Source organism: Oncorhynchus mykiss, chromosome 4 (assembly GCF_057628025.1).
Source record: "Oncorhynchus mykiss isolate SJ-2025 chromosome 4, ASM5762802v1, whole genome shotgun sequence".
NCBI lineage: Eukaryota > Metazoa > Chordata > Actinopteri > Salmoniformes > Salmonidae > Oncorhynchus > Oncorhynchus mykiss.
In genome coordinates, this window is record NC_143025.1 from 19,837,106 (window position 1) to 19,846,130 (window position 9,025).

Sequence of the window (9,025 nt, forward strand, 5' to 3'; positions counted from 1 at the left end):
GATTTTAACTTTAACACAATTATATGAATGTTATCAATCTCTATCAACGAATACTGAATGCATCTTTTTAACCTTAGATGTTTTAAGTAAGATCCTCACATACTATAAACTTACTAATACTTTTTAATGTATAACAGGCTATGAATATTTCCTTTAACCTGTCACATGTGGTCCTCCCACTACAACTCAGGAAACCATGCAGTTTATTAGGCTACAGATTAAATAAATTCTAATGAACTTCAACGGGGGTTGAAAGTGCTTGAGTTTGATGCTCCTTTCCAATAAAGATTGAGGGTATTATTCTGGTGACATGATGATTGATGCTTGACTGTCATTTGACAAATAAAAATATTGTCGTTTTATGCATAATAATCTCATCATGTAGACTAGCCTATCAGCACTGTATTTGCGAGCTGTTGGCTAGAGCACTTGTTCCAATACCAGAGTAGGCACATTTGCTATTTAAGGCAACAGTGTTTGTGACAAAATTATTGGGCGAAAACAGATTGAATTTTGCATTTTTATTTGGCACATGAACATTTACATTTTATTTTGGGGTGAACTACGTCATCACGCCCTGAACTACGTCATCACGCACTGAACTACGACATCACGCACTGAACTACGTCATCACACACTGCTTTTTATCAGCAACAAGTTTGTGTGTGAAAATGCGCATATTTTCTTCATGTGCATTTTATCGTTTTCGCATGAAAATCTGTCTCCAAATGGAGGGAAACCTAGCTTTGAATCAAATCAAAGTTTATTTGTCACGTGCGCTGAATACAACAGGTTCACCTTACAGTGAAATGCTTACTTACAGGCTCTAACCAATAGTGCAAAAAAGGTATTAGGTGAATAATAAGTAGATAAAGAAATAAAACAGTAAAAAGACTATATACAGTAGTGAGGCTATAACAGTAGCGAGGCTATATACAGTAGTGAGGCTATAACAGTAGCGAGGCTATATACAGTAGCGAGGCTATAAAAGTAGCGAGGCTACATACAGACACTGGTTAGTCAGGCTGATTGAGGTAGTATGTACATGTAGGTATGGTTAAAGTGATGAACAGAGAGTAGCAGTAGCATAAAAAGAGGGGTTGGCAGGTGGTGGGTGGAGGGTGGGTGGGACACAATGCAGACAGCCTGGTTAGCCACTGTGCGGGAGCACTGGTTGGTCAGCCCAGAGGTAGTATGTACATGAATGTATAGTTAAAGTGACTATGCGTATATGATAAACAGAGAGTAGCAGCAGCGTAAAAAGAGGGGTTGGGGGGGCACACAATGCAAATAGTCCGGGTGGCCATTTGATTACTTGTTCAGGAGTCTTATGGCTTGGGGGTAAAAACTGTTGGGAAGCCTTTTTGTCCTAGACTTGGCACTCCGGTACCGCTTGCCATGCGGTAGTAGAGAGAACAGACTATGACAGGGGTGGCTGGGGTCTTTGACAATTTTTAGGGCCTTCCTCTGACACCGCCTGGAGGTCCTGGATGGCAGGCAGCTTAGCCCCAGTGATGTACTGGGCCGTACACACTACCTACCCTCTGTAGTGGCTTGCGGTCAGAGGCCGAGCAGGTGCCATACCAGGCAGTGATGCAACCATGCTCTCTATGTTGCAGCTGTAGACCCTTGAGGATCTCAGGACCCATGTCAAATCTTTTTCGTTTCCTGAGGGGGAATAGGCTTTGTCGTACCCTCTTCACGACTGTCTTGGTGTGTTTGGACCATTCTAGTTTGTCGTTGTGGACACCAAGGAACTTGAAGCTCTCAACCTGCTCCACTACAACCCCGTCGATGAGAATGGGGGCGTGCTCGGTCCTGGTCTCTGACTTCCTCCCTATAGGTTGTCTCGTCGTTGTCGGTGATCAGGCCTACCACTGTTGTGTCATCTGCAAACTTAACCTATTCGGTCAAATGTTGCATTTTTGGACGACTTCAAGACTAGGATAGCCAACATTATTTGATATACATTCTATCTAGCCCAAGGCAGATGTAGCAAATTATGATAATTGGAGGTGGTATTTAAGATCAGCCCGGAAGTAGTTGTGCACTCAGGGCAAAGGTCGTCATTACCAAAGTCATAAACCACGGCCATTTCTACAATTTTTCTTCTGGAAACATTTTAAACCTAACTCTAACCTTTACCACTCTGTCAACCTTGTGTCTAACCCTAACCTTAAAATCAGACCACAGAGCATTTTTTTTTCATTAAATTGTACTATAGGTCAGTGTTGACTTTGTGGTAAACCCAGGACAGGAGATGGAAAAGAAAGTAAACAAATAAAATAAAAATGCATTTGTCACATGGTTTGTAAACAGTTGTAGACTAACAGTGAAATGCTGACGTACGGGTGCTTCCCAACAATGCAGAGAGAAATTAAGATAAATAATAGAAACATGGAAATATAATAACACAAGGAATATATACACAATGAGCAATGAAAATGAGCTTTGTAGTCTTTATTTAAGGCTATATACACAGGGTAATAGTACCGTTTCGATGAGCTGGGGTACGAGGTATTTGCGGTAGATACAGTTGAAGTCAGAAGTTTACACACAATACACCTTAGCCAAATACATTTAAACTCACTTTTTCACAATTCCTGACATTTAATCCTAGTAAATATTCCCTGTTTTAGGTCAGGGAGGATCACCACTTTATTTTAAGAATGTGAAATGTCAGAATAATAGTAGAGAGAATTATTTATTTCAGCTTTTATTTCTTTCATCACATTCCCAGTGGGTCAGAAGTTTACATACACTCAATTAGTATTTGGTAGCATTGCCTTTAAATTGTTTAACTTGGGTCAAACATTTCAGGTAGCCTTTCACAAGCTTCCCACAATAAGTTGGGTGAATGTTGGCCCATTCCTCCTGACAGAACTGGTGTAACTCAGTCAGGTTTGTAGGCCTCCTTGCTCACACACACTTTTTCAGTTCTGCCCACAAATGTTCTATTGGATGTATGACGGCTGCATGGTTCCATGGTGTTTATACTTGCATACTATTGTTTGTACAGATGAATGTGTCAATTGGCCTATCAGAAGCTTCTAAAGCCATGACATCACTTTCTGGAATTTTCCAAGCTGTTTAAAGGCACAGTCAACTTAGTGTATGTAAACGTCTGAATTATAAGTGAAATAATTTGTCTGTAAACAATTGTTGGAAAAAGTACTTGTGTCATGCACATAGTAGATGTCCTAACTGGACAAAACTATAGTTTGTTAACAAGAAATTTGTGGAGTGGTTGAAAAACAGGTTTTAATGACTCCAACCTAAGTAAACTGACAACTTCAATTGTATGTACATAGGGATAAAGTGACTAGGCAATAGGATATATAATAAACAGTAACAGCAGTATATGTTATGAGTTAAAAGAGTTAGTGCAAAAAAGGTCAACGCAGATCGTCCCGGTAGCTATTTAACAGTCTTATGGCTTAGGGGTAGAAGCAGTTCAGAGTCCTGTTGGTTCCGGACTTGCCGTGCCGTGCCGTGCGGTAGCAGAGACAATCGTTTATAACTTTAGGGCCTTCCTCTGACAAGTCCTGGTACAGAGGTCCTGGATGGCAGGGAGTTCTGCCCCAGTGATGTACTGTGCTGAACGCATGATCCTCTGTAGCGCCTTCCGGTCGCATGCCAAGCAGTTGCCATACCAAGTGGTGATGCAACCAGTCAAGATGCTCTCAATGGGGCAGCTATGTAACTTTTTGAGGATCTGAGATCCCATGCCAAATCTTTTCAGCCTCCTGAGGGGGAAGAGGCGTTGTCGTGCCCTCTTCACAACTGTGTTGGTGTGTGTGGACCATGATAATTCCTTAGGGATGTGGACACCGATGAACTTGAAGCTCTTGACCTGCTCCACTACAGCCCTGTCGATGTGGATGGGGGCGTGCTCGGCTATCCGTTTCCTGTAGTCCACGATCAGCTCCTTTGCCTTGTTGACGTTGACTGAGAGGTTGTTGTTCTGGCACCACACTGCCAGGTCTCTGACCTCCTCCAATTAGGCTGTCTTGTCATCGTCGGTGATCAGGCCTAAAACTGTTGTGTCGCTTGCAAACTTAATGATGGTGTTGCTTGGCATGCGACCGCAAGGCGCTACAGAGGGTCATGCGTACAGCACAGTACATCACTGGGGCAGAACTCCCTGCCATCCAGGACCTCTGTACCAGGACTTGTCAGAGGAAGGCCCTAAAATTATAAACGATTGTCTCTGCTACCGCACGGCACGGCACGGCAAGTCCGGAACCAAGAGGACTCTGAACTGCTTCTACCCCTAAGCCATAAGACTGCTAGTCAAGGACCATATCACCTCCACCCTACCTGACACCCTACACCCACTCCAATTTGCTTACCGCCCAAATAGGTCCACAGACGATGCAATCTCAACCACACTGCACACTGCCCTAACCCATCTGGACAAGAGGAATACCTATGTGAGAATGCTGTTCATTGACTACAGCTCGGCATTCAACACCATAGTACCCTCCAAGCTCGTCATCAAGCTCGAGACCCTGGGTCTCCCCCCGCCCTGTGCAACTGGGTACTGGACTTCCTGACGGGCCGCCCCCAGGTGGTGAGGGTAGGCAACAACATCTCCTCCCCGCTGATCCTCAACACTGGGGCCCCACAAGGGTGCGTTCTGAGCCCTCTCCTGTACTCCCTGTTCACCCACGACTGCGTGGCCACGCACGCCTCCAACTCAATCATCAAGTTTGCGGACGACACAACAGTGGTAGGCTTGATTACCAACAACGACGAGACGGCCTACAGGGAGGAGGTGAGGGCCCTCGGAGTGTGGTGTCAGGAAAATAACCTCACACTCAACGTCAACAAAACTAAGGAGATGATTGTGGACTTCAGGAAACAGCAGAGGGAACATCCCCCTATCCACATCGATGGAACAGTAGTGGAGAGGGTAGCAAGTTTTATGTTCCTCGGCATACACATCACAGACAAACTGAATTGGTCCACTCACACAGACAGCATTGTGAAGAAGGCGCAGCAGCGCCTCTTCAACCTCAGGAGGCTGAAGAAATTTGGCTTGTCACCAAAAGCACTCACAAACTTCTACATATGCACAATCGAGAGCATCCTGGCGGGCTGTATCACCGCCTGGTACGGCAACTGCTCCGCCCTCAACCGTAAGGCTCTCCAGAGGGTAGTGAGGTCTGCACAACGCATCACCGGGGGCAAACTACCTGCCCTCCAGGACACCTACACCACCCGATGTCACAGGAAGGCCATAAAGATCATCAAGGACATCAACCACCCGAGCCACTGCCTGTTCACCCCGCTATCATCCAGAAGGCGAGGTCAGTACAGGTGCATCAAAGCTGGGACCGAGAGAGACTGAAAAACAGCTTCTATCTCAAGGCCATCAGACTGTTAAACAGCCACCACTAACATTGAGTGGCTGCTGCCAACACACTGACACTGACTCAACTCCAGCCACTTTAATAATGGGAATTGATGGGAAATGATGTAAATATATCACTAGCCACTTTAAACAATGCTACCTTATATAATGTTACTTACCCTACATTATTAATCTCATATGCATTCGTATATACTGTACTCTATATCATCGACTGCATCCTTATGTAATACATGTATCACTAGCCACTTTAACTATGCCACTTTGTTTACATACTCATCTCATATGTATATACTGTACTCGATACCATCTACTGTATCTTGCCTATGCTGCTCTGTACCATCACTCATTCATATATCCTTATGTACATATTCTTTATCCCCTTACACTGTGTACAAGACAGTAGTTTTGGAATTGTTAGTTAGATTACTTGTTGGTTATTACTGCATTGTCGGAACTAGAAGCACAAGCATTTCGCTACACTCGCATTAACATCTGCTAACCATGTGTATGTGACAAATAAAATTTGATTTGATTTGGAGTTGTGCGCATCCAAGCAGTTGTTTTGTCCAGGTGCAAAAGTGGAGTGCAATAGAGATTGTGTCATCTGTGGATCTGTTGGGGCAGTATGCAAATTGTAGTGGGTGCAGGGTGTCTGGGATTATGGTGTTGATGTCAGCCATGACTAGCCTTTCAAAGCATTTCATGGCTACAGATGTGGGTTCTACGGGGCGACTTGAACGAGCTGCAACAAACATTCAAACGGGACAGTTTTATCTCAATCTCTTCATTCAAAGACTCAATCGTGGACACTCTTACTGACAGTTGTGGCTGCTTTGCGTGATGTATTGTTGTCTCTACCTTCTTGCCCTTTGTGCTGTTGTCTGTGCCCAAAATATTTGTACCCTGTTTTGTGCTGTTACCATGTTGTGCTGCTGCCATATTGTGTTGCTACCATGTTGTTGTCATGTTGTGTTGCTACCATGCTGTGTTGTCATGTGTTTCTGCCATGCTATGTTGTTGTCTTAGGCCTCTCTTTATTTAGTGTTGTGTTGTCTCTCTTGTCCTGATGTGTGTTTTGTCCTATATTATTTTATTTATTTGTATTTTTAATTCCAGTCCCCATCCCTGCAGGAGGCCTTTTACCTTTTGTTAGGCCGTCATTGTAAATAAGAACTTGTTCTTAACTGACTAGCCTAGTTAAATAAAGGTTAGATAAGGGGGAAAGGGGGATACCTAGTCAGTTGTACAACTGAATGCGTTCAGATGAAATGCGTCTTCCATATTTAACCCAACCCCTCTTTGGCGCTCTTGGGCACAGGGACTATGGTGGGCTTCTCGAAACATGTAGGCATTGCACAGTGTAACCTAATAAAGTTAGAAAAGTCCGGAGCAGTTTAAATGACATTTGGCTTGTATTCATGTTTCCCTGCCCCCCACATTTTTGCTGTCAAGTTTGTGCCAATTTCAGGCAATTATAACACAATAAATAGACCTACACTAATTTACAGGGGACAAAAATATTGGAACTAAAATATGTATCTATCTAATTGAAACTACTGGATGTTCAGTGTGTAACCCTCCAAAGCTAACTTAATTATACCTGAAATGTGTTCTTCACAGAAGGTTGGCTGTGGCTATGTGGATGGTGGAGAGCAGAGCCCTGTAGGGAGAGACACAACCTCAGGAACAGCACAGACAAACCACACCAGCCAAACAGTCAGGTCAGCTTCTCCTACACGTATCACAGCATACAACTTAATCAGAGAAATGATCCAACAGGTGTCATTATGAGAATGATGGATACATAATGACGTCTTTATGCAGTATGTTCAAATCACCAAAAGGGGGCGATAAATGCCAAGCATTAGTATTTGCTATTTTGTCACTGGTCTTCATTGATGATTGTGTTAGAAGTCTGTCCACCACATCGATTTTCATTAAACTGGATTTGATTTCAGTCTTTGGTGGAAAAAACTGGAAGATTGTTTATGCAAACACAACATCGTATCAATAAATGTGGTATTTTCTTTGTCCTCCTCTCTCTGCAGGGGGTTCTGCCTTTCCTTTTGTTTCTTGCACTACTTCACTCTTTTGTTCCCCACTGTCCCTCCTTCCTGGCATACCAGTCTGGAAGAAGTCATTTGGGGAGTATTGCGGGGGAGGAGAGGGGGAATTGTAGCGATGGTGGTGAGGGCTGCTGTTCAGCTATGACCTCATCCTCTCTTTCTCCCGTGGAGGGAGTGAGATCATGGCTGTCGTAAAGAGGCATTAATGGTGTCTTAACTGGCCCAGACAGTACTGGATCACCCACCTAATTGCTGAAATCCAATTGGCTCCTTAACAACCGTGTGCCCACATTTGTGGAAGTATGAAGCACACTCTGCCTAGATGACAAATGTGCAATCCATTTTAACATAAATTATGTTTTCTCTTAGTGTGCATACCAATTATGTGGTTTTCTTTGCAGATGTTGCATCACCATGCTTTTGCATAGGTGGGCATTTCTTGGAGAGTATGGCAGGCAGCACCTCATGTCTTCCATTTGCTGGCTCAATATGTGTGTGTCAGTCTTTGCTGAGGATGACAGTTTGTGGGTGTAGGTGTTAATTATTGGGCAGAGGAAATCCTTCATCCTCTTTTACAAATTGTCCCACCTAATTTACATCATTTTGAGTGGCATAGCCTAACTTGTTATTACGCCATACTAATCAGCAAAAGAGTGTTGGAATGAGGAAAAAATAGGAAACTTTGCAATTATGCAAAGCTTTTAGTCTCTTTTGATGAGTTTTCAATTGTTATTCAACCAGAACAAGCATTTCATTAATCTGGCCAAGTGTCTGAAATTCATAGCAGCAGGAAGTAGTTTTGGGGTACATAACTGGTCCCTAATATAGGACTAGTAAAGGCCCAGGGCACTACTTTTGTGAAAAATGTTAACTAAATGTACTTGAGTTTTTACCAGCATTTGTAATTTGAGTCTGATAATTATCTGTACAAAACAGTTAATCTGATAATTCTTGTGGAAAATAAAAATAGTTTCTTGAAATATTTTTTTTTATGTGAAGACTGAAATGGTCTATTAATTCCTTTTAAGTAGACACTCTTATCCCAAGCATACATATTCATACTGGTCCCCTGTGGGAATTGAACCCACAACCCTAGCATTGCAAGTGTCATGCACTACCAACTGAGCCACATCATATCATCACAACCCACTTGATGTCTCTATGTACTCAATGACCAGCCTATGTACAATACATTTACATTAAGTTGTTTGTAATGATGATTTTTTAATACTGCACAAAAAGTGTCTGTTTTCTATGTTATTTGTTCAAGATAAATATTTCCTTTGATGTGGATGTTTTGTGTCTTTACCCAAAACTTTGCACTTTCGATGTAAATGTTTAAGGACAGGGTTTTGTTCTTTCTGAAACCATTAGAATGTCAATCTCAGAGAAAGGGACAGGGCAACAACTCTGAAAAGCAGAGACACTGATTTTTTTTTTGCCCATGCTACAGAAGTCTATAATCGATCTGCTAATACTAGTAAAGGCCCAGTACACTACTTTTGTGGAAAAATATATATTTTTCTAAAAATAATGTTATAATTATTTATTTATATATTATTATTTCTTCAGAGGGTGCTGC